We start from the raw sequence: 14,574 nt of genomic DNA, 5'->3' as shown, positions 1-14,574 counted from the left end.
ACATTTATAAAGGAACAAATGGGGAAAGCTGAAAACGAAAAAATTTTAATGTATTAAAATGCCATCCCTGAGCCTAAATCTAGTATTTGTAGTTTATTTCTAGGTCTGCTAGAAGCTGAAAACCTGAATGAAAAAGGTGTGCTGACACTAATGAAGGCCTGTGAGGTTTAAATTACTGACCTATCCACTCTACCTCCATTGTACAAAAAATATTTTACAAGCCTGGGCAAGATTCAACAGCATAATAGTTTTGTATCCAAGGTTACTTCCCCACAACCACTTTAAACATAAGAAATGCGGTGGCAATATAAAGTTTGTAGCCTTTCCAATAAAGGTTTATAAAACAGTTGTTCAGTGTAGTCTGTCTTTCATTTCTACCCAGGTGTTTTGACTGTAGGCAAGAAAACTATTTGGGGCCGGGCGCGGTGGCTCACGCCTGTAATCCCAGCACCTTGGGAGGCCGAGGTGGGCGGATCACGAGGTCAGGAGATCGAGACCATCCTGGCTAACACGGTGAAACCCCGTCTCTTACTAAAAAAAAGAAAAAAATGCAAAAAATTAGCCGGGCGAGGCGGCGGGCGCCTGTAGTCCCAGCTACTCGGGAGGCTGAGGCAGGAGAATGGCGTGAACCCGGGAGGCGGAGCTTGCAGTGAGCCGAGATCGCGCCATTGCACTCCAGCCTGGGCGACTAAGCGAGACTCTGTCTCAAAAAAAAAAAAAAGAAAACTATTTGGAAGAGAGTTGCTGTTAAGGTGTGTTATTTCACTTGGTCTCCTTGCTCTAGTTTGTAGAGCACCTGCCTAGAGAACCAATCATACAGGGTCACCAGCGCAGATAATTTTGTGTAACAGCTTTATTCAAGATATGATTTATATACCATAAAATTTACCATTTTTAAAAATTTGCCACAATTCAGTTGATTTCAGTATATTCAGCCATCTCCACTAATTTCAGAACATTTTCATCAAAGAAGAAACCCCTAATCCATTAAGTCACTTTCTGTTCCATTCTCTCCTCAACTCCTGGTGTAATCACTAATAGCTAATTCTGCTTCTAAATATTTGCGTATTTTGGACATTTTGTATAAATTAGATCAAAATACATGACCTTTAGTGATGCATTCACTTAGCTTAATGTTTTCAGGATTTATTCTTGTTGACGGCATAGATCTGCACAGTAATAGCAGGGATACATTCTGAGAAGTGCATGGTTAGGCGGTTTCATCATGCAAACGGTGTACTTGCACGAACCTAGGTGGGGTAGCCGACTGTACACCTATATGGTATAGTGTATCGATCCTAGACTACAAACCTGTACAGCTTGTTACCGTAGGCAGTTGTAACACAATGGTAAGTACTTTTCTGTTTACCTTTTGGTACAGTAAAAGTACCTTATATGAGAAAAGGGCCTGGTGTGGTGGCTCACGCCTATAATCCCAACACTTTGGGAGGCCAAGGTGGGCGGATCACCTGAGGTCAGGAGTTCAAGACCAGCCTGGCCAACATGGCTAAGCCCTGTCTCTACTAAAAATACAAAAATTTGCTGGGTGTGGTGGCATGAGCCTGTAATCCCAGCTACTCAGAGGCTAAGGCTGGAGAATCATCCCAGAGGCAGAGGTTGCAGTGAACCAAGATCGTGCCACTGCACTCCAGCCTGGGTAACAGAATGAGACTCCATCTCAAAAAAAAAAAAAAAAAAAAAGATGGTACACTTGGATAGGGCTCTTACCATGAATAGAGTTGGCAGGACTGGAAGTCCTGATTCGGTTGAGTCAGTGAGTGAATATGAAGGCATAGGCCATTACTGTAGAGATTGTAAGCACTGTACACAGGATACACTACATTTGTAAAACCTTTTTCTAAAATAATAATTAAGGCTGGGCATGGTGGCTCATGCCTGTAATCCTAGCACTTTGGGAGGCCCAGGCAGAAGGACTGCTTGAGCCCAAGAGTTCAATAACAGCCTGGGAAACAGAGATCCCATCTCATAATTTTTTTTATTTTTTTATTTTTTTGAGACGGAGTCTTGCTCTGTTGCCCAGTCTGGAGTGCAGTGGTGCAATCTCAGTGGTGCTAACTGGAGTGCAGTTAGCTAGCATGGTCTCGATCTACTGACCTCAGATTATCTGCCCGCCTTGGTCTCTCAAAATGCTGGGATTATAGGCATGAGCCACTGTGCTCGGCCATCAAAAGTCTTGTAATTAATCTTCAGCTGCAAAAGATTTGGTAAAATTAGGAAGCCTACATCACCTGGTACAGACTTCTAGGGAACATTTTAAGTATGGTTGGTTGTTTTTAATTTCCAAAAGTTCAGTTAAATCTCTGGTCAAAGTGAACCAGTAGCCAGTGCCACTATGGGTCAAGCTAAACACGTTAGAAAACCTGACTTCTGCCAGGCGCGGTGGCTCACGCCCGTAATCCCAGCACTTTGGGAGGCCGAGGCAGGCAGATCACGAGGACAGGAGATTGAGACCGTACTGGATAACACGGTGAAACCCCATCTCTACTAAAATTACAAAAAATTAGCCAGGCATGGTGGCACGTGCCTGTAGTCCCAGCTACTTGGGAGGCTGAGGCAGGAGAATCGCTTGAACCCAGGAGGTGGAGGTTGCAGTGAGCCAAGATTGCGCCCCTGCACTCCAGTCTGGGCAACAGAGCGAGACTTTGTCCCAAAAAAAGAAAGAAAAAAGAAAATCTGACTTCCCAGCTATAGGAAGAAAAGAACCTGAGAAAGCTTATACCAGCAGTGGGTTGAGAATCTTCAGTGATAAAGCTTAACATTCTATGCGTGAATATCCCCTTCCATAATCTACAAATAGTGTACAAATTATTTTTTTCTATTAGGAAGGCAATACATGATCATTAAAAAAACAGAACTATCGGCCGGGCGCAGTGGCTCACGCCTGTAATCCCAGCACTTTGGGAGGCCGAGGTGGGCGGATCACGAGGTCAGGAGATCGAGACCATCTGGCGAACATGGTGAAACCCCGTCTCTACTAAAAATACAAAAAAATTAGCCGGGCGTGGTGGCGGGCGCCTGTAGCCCCAGCTACTAGGGAGGCTGAGGCAGGACAATGGCGTGAACCCGGGAGGCGGAGCTTGCAGTGAGCCGAGATCGCGCCACTGCACTCCAGCCTGGGCGACAGAGCCAGACTCCGCCTCAAAACAAACAAACAAACAAAAAAACAACAGAACTATCGACTTTAAAAAATGAATCTCCCCCCCATCCAAATCACTTGCTCATGAGACTATCAACGCAAAGCTATTTTTTGTTTTTGTTTTGTTTCATTTTGTTTTTTTCTTGAGAGGGAGTCTCCCTCTGTCTCCCAGGCTGGAGTCCAGTGGTACAATCTTGGCTCACTGCAACCTCTGACTTCTGGGTCCAAGCGATTCTCCTGCCTCAGCCTCCTGAGTCACTGGGACTACAGGCATGCACCACCACGGCTGGCTCGATTTTTGTGTTTTTGTAGAAACGGGTTTTCACTATGTTGGCCAGGTTGGTCTTGAATTCCTGACCTTGAGTGATCTACCCGCCTTGACCTCCCAAAGTGCTGGATTACAGGTGTGAGCCACCACGCCCGGCTTTGGTCTTTTTTTTTTTTAATACATATAGAAGTAAATTTTCCAACCTATTCCCACATACAATCACTTTTACCAATTTCTCACGTGTGTGTATGCAAAAATGGGATAAAATAACTTATTTTTACAACTTTTGGTCTTATTATTCCTTTGACATATTTGCATACTAATACATAAAGATCTTTTAATGATTTTAAAGTTCTGTTGTTTTAATGAACCATTTCCTACCTATTGATAGATGTTCAAATTGTTTCCAGTTACACAAACAATTCTGTGGATAACAGCTTCATACATATCTTTGTGAATTTGTACACAATGCATCAAACCAGATTACAAAGTTAAGCTTCTAGTGCATAGAATGCTGGCATATATTAGAACCTAAATAAATATTTATGAATGAAGGAAGTGCTCCTTGACCTCTTGAACCAAATCTAAGATCTGGAAGATGTGAAATAATGATCTAAATCCCTGGAAAGAACTCTAGAAAAAACAATACATCCCTGTTAGCACATGAGGATTAGGGGACAGAACCAAAATATATTTTACAAGAATATAGTGCAACATGGGTGGGCACTAGTGATTTCTTCTTCACCACCAAGGACCTCATGCAGAAATATTTTGCTTGGCAAACAAGTAATGATTACATACATTTTTACTTTTTTTTTTTTTTTTTAAGAAGACAGGGTCTCATGCTCACCAGACTGGAGTGCAGTGACACAAACAAATCTTACTGCAGCCTCGACTTCCTGGGTTCCAGTGATCCCCCTGCCTCAGCTTCCTGTGTCACTGGGACCACAGGTGCGTGCCGCCATGCCCGGCTAATGTTTTTACCTATTTAGGCACAATTTTAAGTCCTGAAAGCTATGATGTGACTCACAGCAAAATCAAGCCTATAAAATGGGGGTCTGTATTTAAAGGGGATCTACTTAATTCTAGAGAACACAAGATTCAGTGAAGGAGAATGCCTGTATAGACACCTCCTGAAAACATACAGGTATTCTTGTAGGGAAACATCCACCCGAAGACAGCCCAGTACCAAGCTTTATGTCATTGGGAATACCAATCCTGATGTCATCGGGAAGCTGGGTTCCCCTGTTGGCAACTGATTCCAGCTGGACTCATCTACAATGTTCTGGCCTTGCCCAGGCAACTAAAGCTCGATTCCAGAGAGCTCATCAGGAGAGTTGAGCTAATCCCTCTGAAGGTGTATAGCCTGTCCCTAGCCCCAAGCCCTCCTGATTCCCAGGCTTTCCAAACAAGCCTGTTAATGTGAGTAGCAGTGGCATGACAGAACAACATGGTGAAACTCCATTCAATTATTTTCTCACCTCAATGGCTCAGGGACATGTCTCATGGCTGAAACTCACTAGGTTCTAGGTCCTAAGATCTGACCTTAGGACCAGAGCCCTCTGAGCTAGAGAGGTCTGGCATGATCCTGGACATCAGTCAGTAGCTGGATACCCAGAATCATCCTCCCATGAATAACAGAGAAACAGTGTTGGATCTTCCATGTGTATCCTGACAGTTTAGAGATGTTCATGACAATGGCTTCACTACAGAAGTTTAGGCTTTGAATGCTTCATTACTTGCTATCAAAGAAAGGAGATTCAACATTTTTTAAATTTTTTATTGATTGATTGAGATGGAGTTCTGTTCTTGTAACCCAAGCTGGAGTGCAATAGCGCGATCTCTGGTCACTGCAACCTCCTCCTCCTGTGTTCAAATGATTCTTCAGCCTCAGCCTCCCAAATTGCTGGGATTACAGGCACCTGCCACCATGCCCAGCTAATTTTTGTATTTTTAGTAGAGACAAGGTTTCACCATGCTGGCCAGGCTGGTCTCAAACTCCTAACCTCAGGAGATCTGCCCACCTTGGCCTCTCAAAATGTTTGGATTACAGGCGTAAACTACCACTCTTGCTCTGTTGCCCAGACAGAGTATAGAGGCTCGATCTCCTGGGCTCACTGCAGCCTCCGCTGTGGAGTGCAGAGGCTTGATCTTGGTTCACTGCAGCCTCTGCTTCCCAGGCTTCAGCAATCCTACCACCTCAGCCTCCTGAGTAGCTGGGACCACAGATGCACACCACCACACCTGGCTAATTTTTGTATTTTTTAATAAAGATGGGGTTTCAGGCCGGGCGTGGTGGCTCAAGCCTGTAATCCCAGCACTTTGGGAGGCCGAGACGGGCGGATCACGAGGTCAGGAGATCGAGACCATCCTGGCTAACACAATGAAACCCCGTCTCCACTAAAAATACAAAAAAATTAGCCGGGCGTGGTGGCGGCGCCTGTAGTCCCAGCTACTCGGGAGGCTGAGGCAGGAGAATGGCGGGAACCTGGGAGGCGGAGCTTGCAGTGAGCCGAGATCGCGCCACTGCACTCCAGCCTGGGCGACAGAGCGAGACTCCGCCTCAAAAAAAAAATAAATAAATAAATAAAAATAAAAATAAAATAAAAAAAATAAAGATGGGGTTTCAGTATGTCACCCAGGCTGGTGTCAACTTCTGGACTCAAGCGATCCTCCTACCTCAGCCTCCCAAAGTGCTAGGATTCCAGGCATGAGCCACTGCGCCCAGCCTCCTTTAGAAACCCTCTGACTCGGCCGGGCGTGGTGGCTCACGCCTGGAATCCTAGCACCTTGGAAGGCCAAGGCAGGTGGATCACGAGGTCAGGAGTTCAAAACCAGCCTGGCCAACATAGTGAAACCCCATCTCTACTAAAAATACAAAAATCAACCAGACATGGTGGCACGTGCCTGTAATCCCAGCTACTGGGGAGGCTGAGGCAGGAGAATTGCTTGAACCCAGGAGGTGAAGGTTGCAGTGAGCCGAGATCGCGTCACTGCACTCCAGCATGAGCAACAGAGTGAAACTTTGTCAAAAAAAAAAAAAAAAAAAAAGGCCGGGCATGGTGGCTCATGCCTTACAATCCCAGCACTTTGGGAGGCCGAGGCGGGTGGATCACCTGAGGTCAGGAGTTCGAGACCAGCCTGACCAACATGGAGAAACCCTGTCTCTACTAAAAATACAAAATTAGCCAGGCATGGTGGCACATGCCTGTAATCCCAGCTACTAGGGAGACTGAGGCAGGAGATTCACTTGAACCTGGGAGGTGGAGGTTGTGGTGAGCCAAGATCGTTCCATTGCACTCCAGCCTGGGCAACAAGAGCAAAACTTCATCTCAAAAAAAAAAAGGAAGGCGGCTGGACATGGTGGCTCATGCCTGTAATCTCAGCACTTTGGGAGGCCGAGGCATGCGGATCATGAGGTCAGGAGACCGAGATCATCCTGGCCAAAATGGTGAAACCCTGTCTCTACTAAAAAAAAAAAAAAAAAAAAAAAAAAAAAAATTAGCCGGGCATGGTGTTGTGTGCCTGTAATCCCAGCTACTTGGGAGCCTGAGGCAGGAGAATCACTTGAACCAGGGAGTCAGAGGTTACAGTGAGCTGAGATCACGCCACTGTACTCCAGCCTGGGCAATAGAGAGAGATTTTGTCTCAAAAAAAAAAAAAAAGGTAAAAAGAAACGCTCTGACTCCTCACCTTTAGGGTGGCTTAGATCTCAAAGACTTTATCCACAGTTTCCTTATGTTCTTTATATTGACTTACAGAGGACCACTGACTACATTTGCCCAACACAAGATCCCTCAAACTATTTAGTATTTGGTTAGCATAAAATCTTTAGAATTTTTATCTGACCAAGACATTCTAAAGCATGAGTATACAGTGGTTCATTAACATTCCGCTAACATTGATCAGTACATACTTACATCTAAGACATCTTGTGAATCCAGTGAATAAAAGCACGCCCATCATAACAGCAGTGAGGCACATCTGGAAGGTGAGGAATCCGTAATGCATTATCTTGTATCATTGAAAGTCCAATGATCTTGAATCATGGACAATCACAAATCCAGAGTTAGGGCCAGGCACAGGGGCTCACGCCTGTAATCCCAGCACTTTGGGAGGCCAAGGCAATCGGATCACGAGGACAGGAGATCGAGACCAGCTTGATCAACATGGTAAAATCCCGTCTCTACTAAAAATACAAAAAATTAGCTGGGCATGGTGGTGCACACCTGTAATCCCAGCTACTCAGGAGCTACTGAGGCAAGGAAAACCGCTTGAACTCGCGAGGCAGAAGTTGTAGTGAGCCAAGATTGCGCCATCATACTGCAGTCTGGGTGATAAGAGCAAGATCCCATCTCAAAAAAAAAAAAAAAAAAAAAATTCCAGAGATTGGCCTAAGAAATTAGAGTGGGCACAGAAGAAGCAAAACCTCAGCACATAAGCTCCCCAGCATGTACCATACTTATCTTTAAGGTCCTGGGCTGAAACCTTAAAGATCCACATACTAAATAGATCCACAGAGAGATATACTAAATAGATCCACAGAGAGAAAGAACTTCGTTTCACTCAAATAAACTGGATCCCCAGACCAGACTGGTCACCTCACTTCCCTTTGTTTGCTTTAAGAGGACAGAAAAGATTACACCAGGAGAATTTGGAGCTTAACATGGGCGTGCTTTTTGTACTTTTGCCACCTGTATTCAATTCCCCTTCTTTGGGTAATTGCATTCTGATTTTCCTCTAAAGTCAGGGGTCAGCAAACCACAGCCCATGGGCCAAGCGCAGCCTACCCTCTGCTTCTGTAAATAAATTGTATTGGAATACAGCCATGCTCATTCTTTTACATATTTACTATGATGCTTGCATGCTATGATAGCAGGGTTGAGCGGCTGCAACAAAACCATATGTTCTGCGAAGCCTAAAATATTTACTATCTGGCTCTTTATAAGGAAAGGTTTAACACTTCTGCTCTAGGGGACCACAACCTCACTGACTCTCAATCCTTGTGAATTAGAACTAACTTATAATTTACCCATTAATACATTTCCTCTTCTGTTTGAGTTAGGTTTTCTGTCACTTGGCAAACAGTTGAGTCCTACCTGATACAAGGTTGGCTGAGCAGAAAGCACTCTTTCTCCTGGCCTGGCTTAAAGAAACACCCACCCTGGCTGAGCGCAGTGGCTCACGCCTGTGATCCCAGCACTTTGGGAGGCCGAGGCGGGCGGACCATGAGGTCAGGAGATCGAAACCATCCTGGCTGACACGGTGAAACCCTGTCTGTACTAAAAATACAAAAAATTAGCCAGGCATGGTGGCGGGCACCTGTAGTCCCAGCTACTCGGGAGGCTGAGGCAGGAGAATGGTGTGAACCCGGGAGGCGGAGCTTGCAGTGAGTGGAGATCGCGCCACTGCCCTCCAGCCTGGGTGACAGAGCAAGACTCCGTCTCAAGAAAAACAAACAAACAAAAAAAAACACACAACACCCGCCCAAAGAAATGGCATCATAGATGGGCAGGAATTATGTTCCTTTCCCCAGAAGCTGCAGCTTGTTTCCTGCTAATGCAATCAAATATTTGAAATAGGAAGTTTCCCAGAAAATGCCAGGTTATGGTCACCCTCTGGTGATGCCTCATTTATGTACTGATAGCAGAAAAGGACAAGTGTGTGTGTTTGGTGAGGGGGCAGTAGCGCTATGGACCAGCAGATGGAGCAAGAGATGGACACTGGCTGCCTCCACATCTCGGGGTGTGGACTGTGTCGCAACAACCAACCAGCATCATGGAATAATTTGTCTGTAGCAGGCTCAGCACTTAGTGTTTTACACGTGTTATGTCACACAAAATCTACAACAACCCTGTAAGGCAGAAATTATTACTGCCCCAGTTTACAGATGAGGAAGCCAAACATCTGAGATATTGGCCGGGCAGTGGCTCACACCTGTAATCCCAGCACTTTGGGAGGCTGAGGTGGGAGGATCAACTGAGGTCAGGTGTTTGAGACCAGCCTGGCCAACATGGTGGAACCCCATCTCTACTAAAAATACAAACTTAGCTGGGTGTGGTGGCACATGCCTATAGTTTCAGCTACTTGGGAGGTTGAGGCAGGAGAATCACTTGAATCCAGGAAGCGGAGGCTGCATTGAGATCATGCCACTGCACTCCAGCCTGGGCGAGACAGAGCGAGATTCCGTCTCAAAACAAACAAACAAACAAACACCAAATATCTGAGATACTGAGGAATTTCAGAAAGTTCACATGGCCAGGAGGTGATCGAGAGGGGATTCCAATTCAAGTCCAAACTCCAAAGCTCATGTGCTTCAACACGATACTTTACAACCAAGTCAACAAACCCTGAAGAAGTAGCAACTCTTTTCTCTACGCTTCAGCAAAGGTCCTGGGTAGGGTCTTATTGGTCTGGTGTGGGTTTTGTGCCATCCTTGCACCAATCACTGTGGTTAAGGTGCACATGGTGCATTGAATGGCAGGGCCTGGGTCACACACCCAACCAGGAGGCTGAGGTGGGCCTATTCTCTTCTAAATGATCTGACAGTGGCAGTGCCAGCCTTTCCATGTAAAAGGGGCTTGGGACTTGAAGGACACAGCAATTTATGCATTGGAGAAACAACTATTGTCCACATTAAAGAATGCAGCAAGGAGGGGTAGGGTTTCAAAGATGAAAGGCTCTGTTGAGCATTTCTGGATGCCAGGTACTGTTTACGAGCTGTGTGCCCAAGCTGAAACTGCTAAGGTAAAGGATGGGTACAGTGATGCATGCCTATAATCTCAGCACTTTAGGAGGCCAAAGCAGGCAGATCACTTGATGCCAGGAGTTCCAGACCAGCCTGGCCAACATGGTGAAACTCTGTCTCTACTAAAAATACAAAAACTAGCCAGATGTGGTGGCACACACCTATAGTTTCAGCTACTTGGGACGCTGCGGTGGGAGGATCGCTTGAACCTGGGAAGCAGAGGTTGCAGTGAGCACAGATCGTGCCACTGCACTCCAGCCTGGGCAGAGTGAGACCCTGTCTCAAAAAAAAAATTTTTTTGGCCGGGCGTGGTGGCTCACGCCTGTAATCCCAGCACTTTGGGAGGCTGAGGCGGGCGGATCACAAGGTCAGGAGATCGAGACCATCCTGGCTAACACTGTGAAACCCCGTCTCTACTAAAAATGCAAAAAATTAGCCGGGCGAGGCGGCGGGCGCCTGTAGTCCCAGCTACTCGGGAGGCTGAGGCAGGAGAATGGCGTGAACCCGGGAGGCGGAGCTTGCAGTGAGCCGAGATCGCGCCACTGCACTCCAGCCTGGGCGACTAAGCGAGACTCTGTCTCAAAAAAAAAAAAAAAAAAAAAAAAAAAAATTTTTTTTAATCCCACAGCACTGCAGGTGGGGATCACATGGGTGACCAGCTCCCCCTGGTGCTTAAACAGTTTTTCATCCAGAATTTTCCTTTTTAGACTTTTATCATGGGGAAGTATGGCTATGCAACAAGATTGAACACAAGAATGGTTATTGAAAGATTGTCAAAAATGGTGAGAAGTTGGAAATAACCTGAACATCTCCCGCTTAATTTTGTTATGTCCATTCAATGCATATTATGTAGTTATTAAAAAGTAACGTTGAGATCCTGTGTGAAAAAAACACAAAAAAGCACAGAGTGGCTGAATGGATAAAGACGTAAGCGAAGAGACAACTCAGAGTGGAAGAAAATATTGCAGACTGTCCATCTGACAAAGAATTAATAACCAGAGTGTATAAAGAACTCAAATAACTTAATCGCAAAAAAAAATTATTTAAGAAGGGCAAAAGATCTGAATAGACATTTCTCAAAAGAAACCTACAAATGGCCTACAGGTGTATGAAAAAATGCTAATCACCAGTCATCAAGGAAATGCAAATCAAAACCACAAGGAGGGCCAGGTGCAGTGGCTCATGCCTGTAATCCCAGCACTTTAGGAGGCTGAGGCGGGTGGATCACTTGAGGTCAGGAGTTCAAGACCAGCCTGGCCAACGTGGTGAAACCCTATCTCAACCAAAGATACAAAAAATTAGCTGGACATGGTGGCACACGCCTGTAATCCCAGCTACTCAGGAGGATGAGGCAGGAGAATCACTTGAACCCGGGAGATATATTTCAAGACAGCTATAAGAAAATAATTCAAAAATTCAAACTTTTCTTTTCTTTTTGAGACAGAGTCTTGCTCTTGTTGTCCAGGCTGGAGAGCAATGGCACGATCCCAGCTCACTGCAACCTCCACCTCCCAGGTTCAAGTGATTCTCCTGCCTCAGCCTCCCAAGTAGCTGAGATTACAGGCGCCTGCCACCATGCCCTGGTAATTTTTGTATTTTTAGTAGAGATGAGGTTTGGCCATGTTGGCCAGGCTGGTCTTGAACTTCTGACCTCATAATCCACCTGCCTCAGCCTCCCAAAGCACCAGGATTACAGGCGTGAGCCATCACACTCAGCCTATTAATTCAAACTTTTCTAGTGTAAAGAAAAGACCAGTGGCCTAGAATGGTGGCTCACGCCTGTAATCCCAGCACTTTGGGAGGCTGAGGCAGGAGGATTACTTGAGGTCAGGAGTTTGAGACCAGCCTGGGCAACATGGCAAGATCCTGTCTCTATAAAAAATAAAAAAAAAACTTAGCTGGGTGTGGTGGTGCACACCTGTAGTCCCAACTACTTGGGTGGCTGAGGCACGAGAACTGCTTGAACCTAGGAGACGGAAGTTGTAGTGACCCAAGATCATGCTACTGCACTCTAGCCTGGGTGACAGAGCAAGACTATGTCTAAAAAAAGAGAAAAAAAAAAGACAAATATTGAAGGTGATGGATATCCCAGTTCCACTGGTTTGATCTTTACAAATGTAAATTATCACAGAGACCCTGAAGACATGAACACCTATTATGTATCAATAAAAAATATGCCTGAGGCTGCGTGCGGTGGCTCACGCCTGTAATCCCAGCACGTTGGGAGGCCAAGGCGGGCAGATCACGAGGTCAGGAGATCGAGACCATGCTGGCTAACATGGTGAAATCCCGTCTCTACTAAAAATACAAAAAAAATTAGCTGGGCATGGTGGCAGGCGCCTGTAGTTCCAGCTACTCTAGAGGCTGAGGCAGGAGAATGGTGTGAACCTGGGAGATGGAGCTTGCAGTGAGCAGAGATTGTGCCACTGCACTCCAGCCTGGGCGACAGAGCGAGACTCCATCTCAAAAAACAAAAAAATTATTATAAAATTATACATAGATTGGGCATGGTGGCTCATGCCTGCAGTTCCAGCATTCTGGGAGGCTGAGGCAGGTGGATCACTTGAAGTCAGGAGTTTGAGACCAGCCTGGCCAACATGGTGAAACCCTGTCTCTATTAAAAATAGAAAAATTAGCCGGGTATGGTGGAGGGTGCCTGTGGTCCCAGCTACTCGAAAGGCTGAGGTGGGAGAATCACTTGAACCGGGAGGTGGTTGCGGTGAGCTGAGATCATGCCACTGTACTCCAGCTCGGGTGACAGAGTGAGACTCAGTCTCAAACATTAAAAAAAAAAAAAAAAATTATACACAAAAGTAGAGAGAATAATAATGAACCTCTATATGCCCATTGCCCCAACTGATTCATTAATTATTTCTTATTTTGCTACACTTGTTTTATTTATTATTATTATTATTTTTGCAAACTGTCCCCTCTCTCTTGAAGTATGTTATTCATTTAGAGACAGGATCTCACCTGTCGCCCAGGCTAAAGTACAGTGGCACAATCTTGGCTCACTGCAGCCTCGAACTCCTGGGCTCAAGCGATCCTCCCACCTCAGCCTCCCAAGTAGTTGACATTACAGGTGTGGGCCACCACACTGGCTAATTTTTGTATTTTTTTTGTAGAGATGGGGTTTCACCATGTTGCCCAGGATGGTCTCAAACTCCTGGGGTTCAAGTGATCCTCCTGTGTCGGCCTCCAAAAGCACTGGGATTACAGGAGTGAGCCACTACCCTGGCTTGCAAGTATTTTTATTTTTTTGAGACAGAGTCTCGCTCTGTCACCCAGGCTGGAGTGCAGTGGTGCGATCTCTACTCACTGCAAGCTCCGCCGCCTCCCGGGTTCACGCCATTCTCCTGCCTCAGCCTCCCGAGACGCTGGGACTACAAGTGCCTGCCACCATGCCCGCCTAATTTTTTTTTTTTTTTTTTTTTTTTTTTTTGTATTTTTAGTAGAGACGGGGTTTCACCGTGTTTGCCAGGATGGTCTTGATCTCCTGACCTCATGATCCGCCCGCCTTGGCCTCCCAAAGTGCTGGGATTACAGGCATGAGCCACCGTGCCCTGCCGCTTGCAAGTATTTTAAAGCAAATCCTACACCTCACTGATTTTTATCCCTACATAATGTCAACATGCATCTTTTTGAAGGACATTTCTTATGTGTTTCTGATGTCGTTATAATACAACAAAATAAACAATAAACGCTTCGTATTCTGCACTACTTAATTTCACATTTTCATGAGTGATTTTCCCTTCTTTTTCTTATCTGCATTTTCTAATTTTTTACAATAAACATAACATATATTATTAAAAAGCAACAACTAGGCCGGGCGTGGTGGCTCACGCCTGTAATCCCAGCACTTTGGGAGGCCGAGGCGGGCGGATCACAAGGTCAGGAGATCGAGACCATGGTGAAACCCTGTCTCTACTAAAAATAGAAAAAATTAGCCGGGCGCGGTGGCGGGCGCCTGTAGTCCCAGCTACTCAGGAGGCTGAGGCAGGAGAATGGCGTGAACCCGGGAGGCGGAGCTTGCAGTGAGCCGAGATTGCGCCACTGCACTCCAGCCTGGGCGACAGAGCAAGACTCCGTCTCAAAAAAAAAAGCAACAACTATTCAAAAATTAGCCCGGCGTGGTGGTGAGCACCTGTAGTTAGAGCTATTAGGAGGCTGAGGTGGGAGGCTCCCTTGAGCCTGGGACTTCAAGGCTGCAGTGAGTTGAGATTGTGCCACTGTACCTGGGTGACAGAGCAAGAGCCTATCCCAAAAGATAAATTAATTAATTAATTAAAAGCAACAATTAAGAAATTAAAATTCTTTGATGCACTTTTTTTTTTTTTTTTTGAGACAAGGTCTCACTCTGTCACCCAGGCTGGAGTGCAGTGGCATGACCTCGGCTCACAG

The sequence above is a fragment of the Macaca mulatta genome, chromosome 20, assembly GCF_049350105.2.
Source record: "Macaca mulatta isolate MMU2019108-1 chromosome 20, T2T-MMU8v2.0, whole genome shotgun sequence".
Taxonomy (NCBI): Eukaryota; Metazoa; Chordata; class Mammalia; order Primates; family Cercopithecidae; genus Macaca; species Macaca mulatta.
Note: the sequence above shows the minus strand (reverse complement) of the source record.